Genomic DNA, 16,922 nt, shown 5'->3' with positions numbered 1-16,922 from the left:
AAATTACCTATTGACACACCTTGTTGAATTTTTAATTCATTATCTTTTAACCAATGAGATGTAACCTACTCCCTTAAATAGGTTGTAAGGTGTCGAAACATGTCAGCCGTTTTGCACAAGTGACTGTGTCTCACTCACTGTTCCCATGGATGTTGTGGACTTTTAACCTATTTGTATTAAAGTTTGGACTTTTAATCAATTTCGTCTGCTGCACTCTGCCTTTGTTACCTTTATTCTTTTTGTCAGGCAGCAGAGACGATTTTTCTTTCCCCTGGAGTCCCATAAGGATTTGATAACCACACGGAGTTCCTGTTACAAATTGCTTATTTGTTACCAGTTTCACACGGATGAACCAGACCTGCTGATTGGATCTTGGAGTCAAGTGACCCGGCATTTGGGCTTATACGTTTGATTGGATTCCTTCCCATGTGACCGCATCCCATGTGACCGCACGCTCCCCTCCCTGCATAGTAGGACGCCAGCACGTCAGGACGCCGAGTTACCTCCAGCAGCATATTCCAGGAGCAGCGAATAAGTTTCTTCTTCGGCTCGCTACAGGTGAAGATCATTTGAGGCTTGCATACAGCTTGTTTGATGTAGCGGTGAGTGCAGGTCTTTCTGACCACTATTCTCCACAACTGTTGAGTATTTGTGCGCTTCAAATATAAAAAAACGCTTACTTTCATCTACGTTTCTGAGTGCCTCAATATTTCACTGTCCTGTAAGTGGAGCTTTAACGGCTGCTGCCTGTTGCTTTTTGCTGCTTGTCATTTACATTTTACATTTTTATGTATGAGCTGGCGTTTTGGGGTGGCTATAAATCATTGATACAAGTGTCACAAGAATAAGATTACTACAGCAGGATACAGGCTTCCGATTGGGACTTTTTATCCTGAATAAAACGGTCTGTGTTTTTGGTTCTATTGATATATAACACAGATATAGGGTAGCTGTGCTCTCCTTTCCTACTTATATTATTTATTTATTTGTGCTAGCCTGACAGCACTTACTGCACAGTTACCCTTATCACAGGGGATTCCTTACACATTTCCCATGGAGAACTCACAATTTTATTCCTTAATGCCCCTATCTGCAAGGTATTATACAGATATTGACATTTCCAAAATATTTTCTACAGATAAAGCTAATTACACATTGCCTTGCCTGTTTGATGAAATGGAGAAACTTTTGTTAAAAGAGCACAGATTACAGTGGGACATTTGGACTATGGAAACCTATACCAAACTTAAAATAATACCACGTGGTTTACGTTTAACCAAATTTCCAACTTTTGAGGTTACAGATCTGGACTTTGTCAATTCATGGAATGAGATACTTTCTGATTGTTCATTACGTTTAATGGCTTTGTTAACTTCTTATAAAGTACATCTGTTGAATGCAGTTAGAGAAGAAATTGCTATTTTACAGGCAGAAATGAACAAAAGGCTAACTGACACTAATTTTTCTAGGTTTGATGTGATATTGCAAACTGGTGTGGCAGAGGCCAAACAAGTAATTCTAGAGACTAAACGTATCAAGTTTATTAGGGATCAGTCAGACTATGCTAATAATAGTGTTTATGTCTGGAAGCGTTCTGAAAGGAGCTCTTCTAGGAGAAACTATAGGGGAAGGTCCAGGAATAGACGCAATAACAGTAGGAATAACAATAGAAACAACAAGTCTGAACAGTCTAACCAGTCTAACCAATCACATAACTCTAAAAAAGTCACATACTCTGATAGTCAGTTCGAGTCAGGCGATGAAAGGGGTGCCTCAGGAGGTGAGGAACCACCAAAAGGTATTCTAAAAGTAACTCACACATCTAATGAGAAACCTATAAATGATTTATATAATCAACAGGCCACTAGGCCTAAAGACATACATTCACTCCAGAACCCCACAGCTTCTAAATATGTTTATGTTAGTGACATCACGCCCACTATACATACACAAGGGTCCATGGTTTCCAATGAAGATCTGCATAATATGGCGCAGGTTTTTTGCCTTCCCCCACAAAAAACGGGGATAGGTCAAGGGACCAGTGGCGAAGCAGATCGGTACAAACTGAGGGGGAACAGGGGCAATCGGGGAAAACAAAAATACAAATAATTAATAATGTGATTAATTTGTCAGATCATACTTTGACACCATCTCAGCTTTCAGTTCTTGGTTATGGTCTCAATTTCTCACCAACTAATAACTTTGACATCTTTAAAACATTACTAGATGTCAATAAGCTTATCAGAAATATCACTCTAAATAAATTTTATAATGACACCCCGGAAAATGCCCCTGATAATGCTGAATTTTCTATTAGAAACATGAGCATTAATCCAAAAACCTCCATTCACAAAGCTTCCTTTAAGGAAGCATGTGATACTCTAACTCTTGAACATCTCTTAAGGGAAGGTTCAGAAGATTCTGAATCAGATAGACTAAACTCCCATGGTGGTTTCAGAAACCCCTCTACCTTTTATCCCATACAGCATAGGGGCCAGGTTCTTGAAACTTTTTTCAAGAGAGTGGAGCGTGATCTTTTGGAACTCAAATCCAATGGCTCACATACCAAACAAAATCTTACCAGGCAAGAAAAAGTGGCTCTGGAGGAGTTGAGATGCAGGGAGGACATAGTTTTCCGCTCGGCGGATAAGGGTGGCTCCATAGTCGTCCTTAATCGGACTGATTATGTAAAGGAGGCCCTTCGCCAGCTCATTGACATAGAGAACTATGCCCCCCTTGCGTCCGATCCAACCAGAGCCTTCCAGAAAGAGCTATTTAGCTTGCTGGACGATGGATTAGAAGATGGACACTTTGACATTAAAACATTTGAGTATTTGTGTGTTAAACACCCTATAGTGCCCATCTTCCATCACTTGCCTAAAGTGCACAAATCCCTTACAGATATCAAGGGACGTCCGATAGTGAGCGGAATAGGTTCTTTAACTGAACATATTTCACAATGGATAGACAGCCTTCTGCAACCATTGGTAGTCTCTTTGTTTGGTTACCTTCGGGACACCAAACATGTAATTGAGATATTGGAAGGCACAGATTGGAAATATGATGTATTCAGATGGGCATCAATTGATGTTGTTGCCCTATACTCGTCCATCCCACATAAAGAGGGTTTGGAAGCGATAGCATACTTTCTGAAACATCATTCTAATCTTACCCATGACTTTCAGATGTACATCTTACGTCTACTTAAATATCTACTGACCCATAACTATTTTAAATTCGAGGATCGATTCTATCTCCAGAGATGTGGGACAGCCATGGGGGCGAAATTCGCCCCCTCCTATGCCAACCTGTTCATGGGTTGGTGGGAGCTGTCCCACATCTATGGAGATAGTAATCCCTTTAGACATTTCATCCATTACTATGGGCGATACCTAGATGACCTTTTGGTCATCTGGTTGGGTGATGATACTGATTTTTCTAACTTTATGTCCAACCTTAATGACAATACCTATGGTATTCGATTTACTTCTGAATTACATAATAATTCAATTAATTTTTTGGACATTACTCTAACTGGTACTAAAGAAGGAAAAATCATCAGTAACATCTATAGGAAACCCATTGCTGGGAATGCGTTGTTACACGCCAAAAGCTGCCACCCAACCCATGTCCCTTTTGCTGTTGCCAAAGGACAATTTGTCAGAGTAAAGAGAAACTGTAGTCAGGAAGATATGTTTTGTAAACAATCTGAAGATCTTACTAGAAGGCTCAAGCAAAGAGGCTACCCTGACAAAATCATACATAAAGCAAAGAGACAAGTTCAGAGTATTGATAGACATGAACTAATTAAAGAACAGTCTATGACATCCAGAAAACTCAATACTGACTCTCAGGGCATTACATTTGTCGCAGAGTTTAGCGCACAATATCAAGAGATATGCAGTATCGTTAAAAAACATTTTAACTTCTTGTCCGCTGATGACAAACTGGAAAAATGTGTAAAAAACGGACTACGTTGTTCCTATCGGAGAACACGTACTCTAGCAAATACTCTATCACCATCATCATTACCAGAATTTGACAAACCAACTAGTTCGTGGCTTACACAAAAGGGCCTTTACAAGTGCAGACAAAAATGTCGGGTTTGTGAGTATATCACTGCTTCTAACATATTTAGATCAGAGGTTACAGGGGAAACTTTCCCAATCACCAGTTGTTTGAAATGTACTACCACATATGTGATATACTTGCTCACCTGTACATCGTGCCACCTACAATATGTAGGCCTCACCACTAACGAGGTAAAAGTTCGCATCAGAAACCACCTGTCTACAATACAGGCAGGTGAGGCTAGTACCCCACTCGTTAGACATTTTGCCCGCTGCCATGACAAAAACATCAGTACTTTGAGATGGCAAGCTATAGAGAGGGTTCTCTGCCCACCTAGAGGTGGCGACCGAGAGAAGTTGCTACAGAAGAGGGAGATGTACTGGATTTTCAAGCTCCAAACTAGGGTGCCAAATGGCCTTAACTCTGAATATGACAATCAATTTTTGGAAATAGTTGTCATTTTTGGGGCTTTTGTCCGATGGTTATCTCCCTCTTCTGAAGCGTATTTACACTCGTATTTACATTCATTTTCAATTTGCTTTTGTGCAAGAACCACATTTGCTATTTCTATTTCTATTTCTATTTTTGCTATTCTCATATGTATACTATAGTGAGCTAAATATATGAATCATGAAAAGTATACAAAGATTTTCGTTATGTAAACCAATATATTCTCATACTTTATTTGCTTTATGGTTTACTTTAAACACTTTTCTTAAAAAAGATGTTTATCATCATGCACTGATATTCAGCTCACTATTTCCAATAGTCATTTAGTGATCCAGTTCACTTAAGTCCCATTCTCAAAACTCTAGTATTTCTGCATTTAACAAATTTAGTATTGTATATGATACATAATGCATACTATGAATATTTAACACAATGTCAATTCTTTTACCTATGTATTTTCCCTAACTGGTTTATCCAGTGACTTATCTACACTTTAATATAAAGCATTTTTTGTATAGGGCACTTTAAATTGTGTAAGCAGGAGTTTAAAATTGTATGAGCAGGCAATGAAATTACCTATTGACACACCTTGTTGAATTTTTAATTCATTATCTTTTAACCAATGAGATGTAACCTACTCCCTTAAATAGGTTGTAAGGTGTTTCCCTAAACAGCTATGATTACGACCTGAGGGTCGAAACATGTCAGCCGTTTTGCACAAGTGACTGTGTCTCACTCACTGTTCCCATGGATGTTGTGGACTTTTAACCTATTTGTATTAAAGTTTGGACTTTTAATCAATTTCGTCTGCTGCACTCTGCCTTTGTTACCTTTATATATATATATATATATATATATATATATACACACACACACATTATAGAGGTTTGTACCTTTAAAAAAAAAATAATAATAATAATGTTAGTGGTCCACGGGATTCCAAATTGTGAGTTTAGTGGTCCCTGAGGTCCGAAAGGTTGGCGACCCCTGCTCTAAAGCATATATATATATATATATATACATACATATATCCAACACACAGAGAAAACCCAGCGCTCACTTACAAGCTCTCAGCTAAGATTTAAAAGCAAAAATGGAAAGGTTAGTTACCGCATCTGGCCAAATGGGACAAGCCCAGGTACCTCGTCAAGGTCCTTTCCAATACCTGGGACCCTAAAACAGCCACACAGTGCAAGCTTTCAAATCCAAACAAACTGGGAACAAGGGAAGGGTGCACAGGCATATGTAATCACCCTAGACATATACAAAACACGGAAGGGAACTGCACTCTCATACCGGACCGGGTACACATCCCATGACCGTGCAACATGCTCAGCCCTGGGTGCCACTGAAACTCACAGGAAGATGTGCTGTACCCAGAGCCACAGGCAGTTAACCCCAGACAGGTCTGGGTGCAAGAACCATAGGGAAAATTACAAAACAAATTAATACACCTGTACATCGTGCCACCTACAATATGTAGGCCTCACCACTAATGAGGTAAAAGTTCGCATCAGAAACCACCTGTCTATAATACAGGCAGGTGAGGCTAGTACCCCACTCGTTAGACATTTTGCCCGCTGCCATGACAAAAACATCAGTACTTTGAGATGGCAAGCTATAGAGAGGGTTCTCTGCCCACATAGAGGTGGCGACCGAGAGAAGTTGCTACAGAAGAGGGAGATGTACTGGATTTTCAAGCTCCAAACTAGGGTGCCAAATGGCCTTAACTCTGAATATGACTTAATCAATTTTTGGAAATAGTTGTCATTTTTGGGGCTTTTGTCCGATGGTTATCTCCCTCTTCTGAAGTGTATTTACACTCGTATTTACATTCATTTTCAATTTGCTTTTGTGCAAGAACCACATTTGCTATTTCTATTTCTATTTTTGCTATTCTCATATGTATACTATAGTGAGCTAAATATATGAATCATGAAAAGTATACAAAGATTTTCGTTATGTAAACCAATATATTCTCATACTTTATTTGCTTTATGGTTTACTTTAAACACTTTTCTTAAACAAGATGTTTATCATCATGCACTGATATTCAGCTCACTATTTCCAATAGTCATTTAGTGATCCAGTTCACTTAAGTCCCATTCTCAAAACTCTAGTATTTCTGCATTTAACAAATTTAGTATTGTATATGATACATAATGCATACTATGAATATTTAACACAATGTCTATTCTTTTACCTATGTATTTTCCCTAACTGGTTTATCCAGTGACTTATCTACACTTTAATATAAAGCATTTTTTGTATAGGGCACTTTAAATTGTGTAAGCAGGAGTTTAAAATTGTATGAGCAGGCAATGAAATTACCTATTGACACACCTTGTTGAATTTTTAATTCATTATCTTTTAACCAATGAGATGTAACCTACTCCCTTAAATAGGTTGTAAGGTGTTTCCCTAAACAGCTATGATTACGACCTGAGGGTCGAAACATGTCAGCCGTTTTGCACAAGTGACTGTGTCTCACTCACTGTTCCCATGGATGTTGTGGACTTTTAACCTATTTGTATTAAAGTTTGGACTTTTAATCAATTTCGTCTGCTGCACTCTGCCTTTGTTACCTTTATATATATATATATATATATATATATATACACACACACACATTATAGAGGTTTGTACCTTTAAAAAAAAAAATAATAATAATAATGTTAGTGGTCCACGGGATTCCAAATTGTGAGTTTAGTGGTCCCTGAGGTCCGAAAGGTTGGCGACCCCTGCTCTAAAGCATATATATATATATATATATATATATATATATACATACATATATCCAACACACAGAGAAAACCCAGCGCTCACTTACAAGCTCTCAGCTAAGATTTAAAAGCAAAAATGGAAAGGTTAGTTACCGCATCTGGCCAAATGGGACAAGCCCAGGTACCTCGTCAAGGTCCTTTCCAATACCTGGGACCCTAAAACAGCCACACAGTGCAAGCTTTCAAATCCAAACAAACTGGGAACAAGGGAAGGGTGCACAGGCATATGTAATCACCCTAGACATATACAAAACACGGAAGGGAACTGCACTCTCATACCGGACCGGGTACACATCCCATGACCGTGCAACATGCTCAGCCCTGGGTGCCACTGAAACTCACAGGAAGATGTGCTGTACCCTGAGCCACAGGCAGTTAACCCCAGACAGGTCTGGGTGCAAGAACCATAGGGAAAATTACAAAACAAATTAATACAACACAAAGAGAAAACCCAGCACTCACAAGCTTTTAGCTAAGATTTAAAAACAAAAATGGAAAGGTTAGTTACCGCATCTGGCCAAATGGGACAAGCCCAGGTACCTCGTCAAGGTCCTTTCCAATACCTGGGACCCTAAAACAGCCACACAGTGCAAGCTTTCAAATCCAAACAAACTGGGAACAAGGGAAGGGTGCACAGGCATATGTAATTACCCTAGACATATATAAAACACGGAAGGGAACTGCACTCTCATACTGGGCCGGGTACACATCCCATGACCCTGCAACATGCTCAGCCCTGGATGCCACTGGCACTCACAGGAAGCTGTGCTGTCCCCAGAGCCACAGGCAGTTAACCCCAGACAGGTCTGGGTGCAAGAACCATAGGGAAAATTACAAAACAAATACAACACACAGAGAAAACCCAGCACCCACAAGCTCTCAGCTAAGATTTAAAATCAAAAATGGAAAGGTTAGTTACCACATCTGGCCAAATGGGACAAGCCCAGGTACCTCGTCAAGGTCATTTACAATACCTGGGACCCTAAAACAACCACACAGTGCAAACTTTCAAATACAAACAAACTGAGAACAAGGGAAGGGTGCACAGACATAAGTAATCACCCTAGACATATACAAAACACGGAAGGGAACTGCACTCTCATACCGGACCGGGTACACATCCCATGACCCTGCAACATGCTCAGCCATGGGTGCCACTGGCACTCACAGGAAGCTGTGCTGTCCCCAGAGCCACAGGCAGTTAACCCCAGACAGGTTTGGGTGCAAGAACCATAGGGAAAATTACAAAACAAATTAATACAACACACAGAGAAAACCCAGCACTCACTTACAAGCTCTCAGCTAAACTTTAAAAGCAAAAATGGAAAGGTTAGTTACCGCATCTGGCCAAATGGGACAAGCCCAGGTACCTCGTCAAGGTCCTTTCCAATACCTGGGACCCTAAAACAGCCACACAGTGCAAGCTTTCAAATCCAAACAAACTGGGAACAAGGGAAGAGTGCACAGGCATATGTAATCACCCTAGACATATAAAAAACACGGAAGGGAACTGCACTCTCATACCGGACCGGGTAAACATCCCATGACCCTGCCACATGCTCAGCCCTGGGTGCCACTGGCACTCACAGGAAGCTGTGCTGTCCCCAGAGCCACAGGCAGTTAACCCCAGACAGGTCTGGGTGCAAGGACCATAGGGAAAATTACAAAACAATTTAATACAACACACATAGAAACCCAGCACTCACTTACAAGCTCTCAGCTAAGATTTAAAAGCAAAAATTCCAGTGGCACCTAGGGCTGACGTTGTTTTTAACATTTGCTAAATCAATTTTGATTGCAAGATCAATGAGTGCCTGTTTTTGGATTGGACTCTGTTCTACGCACCGTGGCATAAGCTAATTGTGAGTTTGTGCTTTCCCTTCCTGGATACATATATATATATATATATATATATATATATACATACTTCCACATGTGCTGCAAAGAAGACAGCTGCCAGGGCGCTATTCAAGCATCAATAATCATACAAAGTTCCAAGCACTCACTGGACTTAAATCAGCAAATAAGACTTTTTATTTTGTGACGTCTCAAATCCACTTGTATCCCTTCTTCAGGCAATTTAAAATAAACCACAAACTTAAACATTTTAGCAAAGAACAATCCCCCTATTTGGCCTTATTGAAGTGCAATGTGTGCAAAAAGTGCAACATGTGCAAAAACACCATATCTGTGTGATGTACTCATCAGCTCTGCCCTACTCATCTGTCATGCATCAAATAAATCACTTTAAACCTTAGTTAAACATACACTATTCACAATCATTAAAGCGACCTCTTCATGTCTACCTCAGACAAACTTAAGATCTTCCAGGGAGACCTATAGTTTCAGTGAAGGGCTCTTTATTGCAACATTTGGCTCAATTTGTTGATTATCATCTTCAACCATGGGTTAAGAGGATGCGGTCATACGTGCAGGATTCTACAACATTCATATACAATGTTTTGCAATGTACAGGGATTACTGAGTCCTTGTTGGTAACACTGGATGTTTCGAGTCAGCACACAGTTATACCACACATACTGGTTATGTGTGCAGTGGCTGAGTTTCTGAAAAAGATACCATAGGTCAGTCCACCAAGTGAGCTACTACTCGAGCTGCTGGCATTATGTCTTGAGAAAAACTATTTTTCGATATGAACAGACCTTCTATCTACAGGTATCAGACACAGCGATAGGATCCAATGTTGCCCCTTCATTTGAAAATCTCTTCATGGATCTTTATGAAACTGATCTCATGAAGGTATTAAAACTTACACAGATCATCTATTATTGTTGATACATTTAATATCTGTTTTTGATTTGGAGAGGGGTTGAAGAATTAAATCGGATCCCAGGTGCGATCAGATTCCAATACAACACCAGTAGAATGGTCATTGATGTTCTGGATATAAGGGTTTTTAAACAGAACAATCAATTGGGAAAGATGCTGTTTCATAAAGAAACTGATAGAAACACCATTCTACACGCGAACAGCAGTCATCCTCCCTCTTTGATTCAGAATATTCCTAAGGCACAGTTTCAACGGTAGTAAGGAACAATAGTGATCCGGAGAAAAGTCAACAACTGGAGGAGATGACAGCAAGATTTCTGGCATGTGGATACAGGAATAGGGAACTCACATGGTGCAGACAAGAGCTGCCACTGGCAGATGGTGGCAGAAGATGGATGATAAACAACTGGCGACATTCATCACCACCTATTCTCCAGATAAGAAGTGGAATGCTAATGAAATCAGGAAATTGTGGAGTCTGCTGGAGTCTGATTCTTTCTTACGTTTCCATCAGTGAGCTTCTCCACCTATGGCATATCGAAGGAGTTGTAATCTATGAGATCTGCTAGTTAAGACAGATATGGAAGTTGAGAAGGATGACAAAACATGGCTAAGTAACAATAAAGGAGGGTGCTTTAGATGTTTCAGCTGTATGACATGCTAACAGGCTCTTTCTTTCAACATCCAGCATGTATGAAGAAATACGTAATTAAATTCTTTGTAACATGTACTACAAAGTACATAATATATCTGCTTAGTTGTTTGTGTGGACTGTTCTACATTGGCAAAATGATTGATGATGCTAGAACAAGACTAACCAACATAGGTCTTCCATACGAACAGCTATCAAAACTGGGAAGACTGAACAGCCTGTAGCTCAACATTTCCTGGAGGCCAGACATACAATGAAAGACCTCAGGTTCATTATCATTGGACATATCCCCCCAGGGTGAGTTATTGAAGCAAAATGTCTGTTACAAAAAGAAGCCTGTTGGATATATGAACTTGAGACTGTATACCCTAGGGGCTTAAATACACACACTGAATGGCAAAACTATCTATAGAAGGATAGTAATGTCACTAGCATTCAATCGCTCCTACATACTGGGTATTTATTACCAGGTTTTGGGATGATGTTGTTATTCCATAAATAAGTTTTATTGACCCCATTGATCTTACATACGTGGTATTAAATACCAGAATTCGGATCAATTGGAGGGCTCAACATCCATGCCATGTTTTATGATATCATTGTGATTTTTATGATGTGGTTGGTAACAGTGGTATTTAGTATGTTTGTACTCTGGTGTCTCCGTCCTCAGTCTGCCATCAGTGCTCTTTTCTGGGTCTTACTCTGAGTTTTTGGTGGATAGAGTATGGGAGACAGAGCTCTGGTGAATACCCCACAGGCACCATTAAAAAGATGAATGGGTTCTGTGCCCCCATAAAGTGTAATAACCAGATGGAATAGTATAGGCCCTTATGGGTGGTGCTATTTAACAAGTGTTTTGAATGGCCATGTAATAGGGTCTATCTAGGGATCTTGACATCCATTCTACATCTAGTTTTGTCTAGTTCATATGATAAGGAAGATTTGTAGGTAGTAGGCAGGATTGTTTTCCTGACAAGCATTTATTCTTAAATTCCATCAAGTAGGGCTAGTTGTTTTAGTAAGTATCATGTACTATGAAATGTTTTAGGGGTGATGAGAGTGGTCTGCCATTCAGTGGGTGGTTCTTTGTAATTGATCCTTCTACACACATGGCACTTGAAAAATGGGAAATATAATTAGTTGAAAATCGATACTGGTCAAGGTAAAGTTAGATGTGTTTGGGGAATAATGCCTATGAGACTAACAAGTATCATGATCCAGTGTATAACCGCTCAAGAGACAGACCCTCGGGGCAGTGGTAGGGAATTGGAGACACCGACCCCTGACCCGTGGAAGAGTATCCTGGATGTGGATAGTTGATAATCTGTGATTCATAGTTGCAAGGAGTCATTGCAGGGTTCATGAAGAGTAAAACATATGTATGCAATATATTCTGGCTTCAAAGGAAACATAATAGATACTGTGACTCATAGTTACTAGGAGTTGCTGCAGGACTCATGAAGTGTAAAACATAACAATGCAAGATATTCACGCTTCAAAGGAAACAGATAGGAAATTGTGATTCATAGATGCAAGGAGTTGCTGCAGGGTTCACAGTACATACTATGTTAGAGCTGTATGCCAGAGTAATAAGCAGCGCAGCAGAGGTGAAAGGCAAGTTCCAAGTTAAGCATTAAATTCTCTTGTAGCTAATATTGGAGAATCACAGGGAAGCAGTTTGTTTAACTAAACACATAAATGCAGAATTCTAAATATATATATTTGCAGGAAGATATTAGAGCAATGACAAGTTGTAGCAGTGATTAGTTGTAAGGTTCAGAGTAAGATTCAGTTGTAGCAAACAGAGCAAAATACAAACTTGTAATTTAGATTGAGTTCAGAGTTAGTATAATAGCAGTGTCCAGGAATACTTGCGATTTAGTAGAATTCAGACTTTAGCAGACAAGTAAGGCTGCAATTTGAATATCTTTAGGAAAGTCCATGCAAGAACAAACACAGGGATCTGTAAATGTGAAACAAACTTCAAAGCAATGCACAATAGGCCTGACATGACTTAAAAGGAGGCTGAGAGAATCAGGTGCATGAATAGTTAATTAGGCAGGTAAGTTCCAGCAATAGAATGAACGCAGACTGCTCCCCAAACAGCTTGATTGACAGATGCAGGGAAGACAGTCTTAAAGGGACAGTGATATCAGGCAGGCATATGTTACAAAAAGGTACATCAGGCTAGGCTCCCTGGAATACTTTTAGGTAGATAACATAGGGTGCTGACAGCCCTAATGTATTATGTTGTCATTGTAATGTTAGTGAGATTTGCCTTGGACTCATCTGTTTAGAACAGCGTGCCCATCCACGTCAGTGGGTGTTTACTAACACAGCGGTAAACAGCCTGTCATATTGAAGTTCCGCCCACTTTCCTGATTTCACAATGAGTCACTGTGGGTGTGTAATGGTAGCGGTGATATGATTGTATGGATTGTTTATGTTATAACATAAACAGGTGGGTTTAAGTCAGAAAGTATGCTGTGACACTGAGATTAATGTGGTAGTAGCGTTAAAGAGACCGGCATTGTAACAGTGAGATCTTAAGGTGTCTGTGGCAGACATGAAGAGGGGGCTTTAATGATTGTGAGGAGTGTATATTTAACTAATGTTTAAAGTGATTTATTTGAAGCATGACATATGAGTAGGGCGGAGCTGATGCTGCTTTTTTGTGCTTGGTTGAACTTTGAACTCCGGCGGTCAGGTGATGCCGCAGAGTCCATACTGTGTATACCTTTCAACCCTTATAAAAAATATATTAATATTTATATGAAACATTTTATTAAAAATGGTAAATATAAGTGTAAAACGTTATTTTAATGTATTTGTGTTGTGTTTGGTGTACATTTTATTAACCCTTACATTTTACGCGAAGTCTTCACTCACGCTAACCTGACAAATTTTTGTTTACTATCAACTTGCAATACGCACACAATTTTTATTTTATAATGATGACTAAATATTTTTGTAGTTTGTAGGCCCATTTTCTCCTTCCCTTCCTTGTGACCCTACCAACGCCTTTTGATAAAAATTTGTTATTAGTTCTATCCTCATGGTTACCAACTTCAGTATGACAATTAGATTAATGAATGTAATTTTAATGCATAAATATCATTATCCATAGTCAGAACTGTAACATCTTATGATTCATGACCAGCTGTGCTTGTGCTTTACTTAAGTATCCTACCTTGTTTCATAAAAGTAAAAAAATGAAGAAAACCCTGCAAGAAAAGTTATATTTCAAAAGGTTTAACACAGTGAACTGATATTTAAACAAAGATATGGGAATTATTTATGAAGGTTTTAATAGGTCACTTTTTGTGATTTTAGTGTTCTGCAGCTATACAAATATTTATTTTAAGTCAATCACTAAATTATATTAGATATAATATATATTGTAATAATAGTGTGTTGACACAATATAATCAGAAAACAACATAATAATACATGTGACATCAGATTTCAGGTTGTTTTTAGGCAGATGAGGTCTATTTAAATATCCAGCTTTGTTTTTCATAATCATATTGCATATCTGCAATTAAATGTGGAAAGATACCAAAAATAGAAAGTGGTATCAACGGATAAGTTGCCTAATGGTGACAGACCAGTTAAAAACTGCTTGATCTTGACTAACAGAAGACTAAACTTTCAGACATATGGACAACCAACATCTGAAACAAAGACAATCAGCAACCATAGAACAGGTTTGAAATGTGATTCCTTACTTTATACAACAAACATTTATTTTCCAGTTTAAGGACATTATATAAGTATACAAAGGAATTGCCTAATACTTATTATGTTTTACAGTTTGCATTCATTTTAGTTAATGAGTTCTACTTCTTCAGAAAAGTATATTGCATTTTTGTTTTCCAGCAATGCTAGGTGATTTATATTATATAATTGCCAATACATAACAAACAACATATAACCTTTAAACAATTAAAGGCTATTCTGTTAAAGTGCTGTTAGGTGCCTTATTGTCTAAAGTCTAGCATCCCCTGGTAATTATGATGCTCTAATTGTATTCTCTTTGTGAGTCAAATCCATCATATTTCTTTCTTTATTCAATTAATATATGATATCCTGTGTGTCATGGTCCACTATAGTTCTTTATTTAAGATGCCTGCAGTTTCTCAACAAATACATCATGAAAAAGTGACTTTTTGTTCTAATCTTGTTTTAGTTAGGGGTGTTAGGGTTAGATAGAGTTAATATAGTTTATATAAATACTATAGTAACTATATTAACTATATTAACCCTAATATAATTAGGGTTAATATAGTTAATATATATAATGTAATAACTATATTAACGATAATATACTTAGGGTTAATATAGATAATATAGCTGGCGGCGGGGTAGGTAGATTAAATTAGGGGTTAATAATTTTAATATAGATGGCGGCGGTGTAAGGGGTTCACATTAGGGGATAGATCAGTTAGATGGTGGCGGTTTTAGGGGCTCACAGTAGGGGGTTAGTTTATGTAGATGGCGATGGTTTAGGGGTTAAATACTTTATTATGGATTGCGGCGGGGGATCGCGGTTGACAGGGAGATAGACATTGCGCATGCGTTAGGTGTTAGGTTTATTTTAGCAGATCGCGGTTGACAGGGAGATAGACATTGCGCATGCGTTAGGTGTTAGGTTTATTTTAGCAGATCGCGGTTGACAGGGAGATAGACATTGCGCATGCGTTAGGTGTTAGGTTTATTTTAGCAGCCAGTTTAGGGAGTTACGGGGCTCCAATAGTCAGCGTAAGGCTTCTTACGGTTGCTTTTTGTGGCGAGGTGAAAATGGAGTAAGATTTCTCCATTTTCGCCACGTAAGTCCTTACGCTGTATATTGGATACCAAACTGCGCGGGTTTGGTATACCTGCCTATGGCCCAAAAAACTATCAGCGACGGCAGAAATATACGCGCGTAACTTCAAGGTTACGCCGTATATAGGATACCAAACCCGCGCAAATATTGGCGTCGCTGACTTTTGCGGGCGACGATTTTTATCGGATCGACCCCCTGTAATTTGTTTTTTATTTTCTGTAATTTAGTGGAGTTTTTTTGTAATTTAGCTTAGTTAAAATAAATACAAACTTGCCTGTAAAATAAAAATAAACCCTAAGCTAGATACAATGTAACTATTAGTGATATTGTAGCTAGCTTAGGTTTTATTTTATATTTATTTAGTTAATGATAGGAATTTTTATTTATATTTATTTTAATTATATTTAAGTTAAGGGGTGTTAAGGTTAGGGTTAGACTTAGATTTAGGGGTTAATAAATTTAATATAGTGGAGGTGACATTGGGGGCGGAAGATTAGGGGTTAATAAATGTAGTTAGGTGGCGGCGATGTTAGGGACGGCAGATTAGGGGTTAATAATATTTAACTAATGTTTGCAAGGCGGGAGTGCGGCAGTTTAGGGGTTAATATGTTTATTCTAGTTGCGGCGATGTCCGGAGCGGCAGATTAGGGGTTAATACATTTATTTTAGTGTTTGTGATGCGGGAGGGCCTCGGTTTAGGGGTTAATAGGTAGTTTATCGGTGTTAGTGTATTTTTTAGCACTTTAGTTATGAGTTTTATGCAACAACGTTGTAGTGTAAAACTCATAACTACTGACTTTAGAATGCGTTACGAACATTGACGGGGAAGGCTTTACCGCTCACTTTTTTGCCTCCCAGGACAATCTCGTAATACCGGTGCTATGGAAGTCCCATAGAAAAAAAAGACTATACACAATTTGCGTAAGTTGATTTGTGGTAAGGCCAAAAAAGTGTGCGGGACAGCTGTACCTACAAGACTCGTAATAGCAGCGTTAGTAAAAAAGCAGCGTTATGAGGCTTAATGCTGCTCTTTTACTCATACCGCAAGACTCGTAATCTAGCCGATTGTCATAGATGTCTTGCATGGGTTTCAGAATATTTATTTTAATATGGCCAATAAGTTACATTAATGCAAAGGTTAAGTTCCAAATCAAACACTATAAAGCATGAACATTCCAAAATCAAATCCCTCCACCAAAAATATATCATATTATATTATAAAATTTTGTGGGTTAGTTAATGTTTTTATAGGGAACTTAGAATCTAGTATTTATGTATTACTTTGTTATGGAATTATCTAGGTTTTTTACTGTAAAATGTAAATGTGTGTGCCATGTATAGTGTGTGT

The sequence above is a fragment of the Bombina bombina genome, chromosome 6, assembly GCF_027579735.1.
Source record: "Bombina bombina isolate aBomBom1 chromosome 6, aBomBom1.pri, whole genome shotgun sequence".
NCBI classification, from domain to species: Eukaryota; Metazoa; Chordata; class Amphibia; order Anura; family Bombinatoridae; genus Bombina; species Bombina bombina.
The sequence above is the reverse complement of the archived record's forward strand: the minus strand, read 5'-3'. Positions refer to the sequence as shown.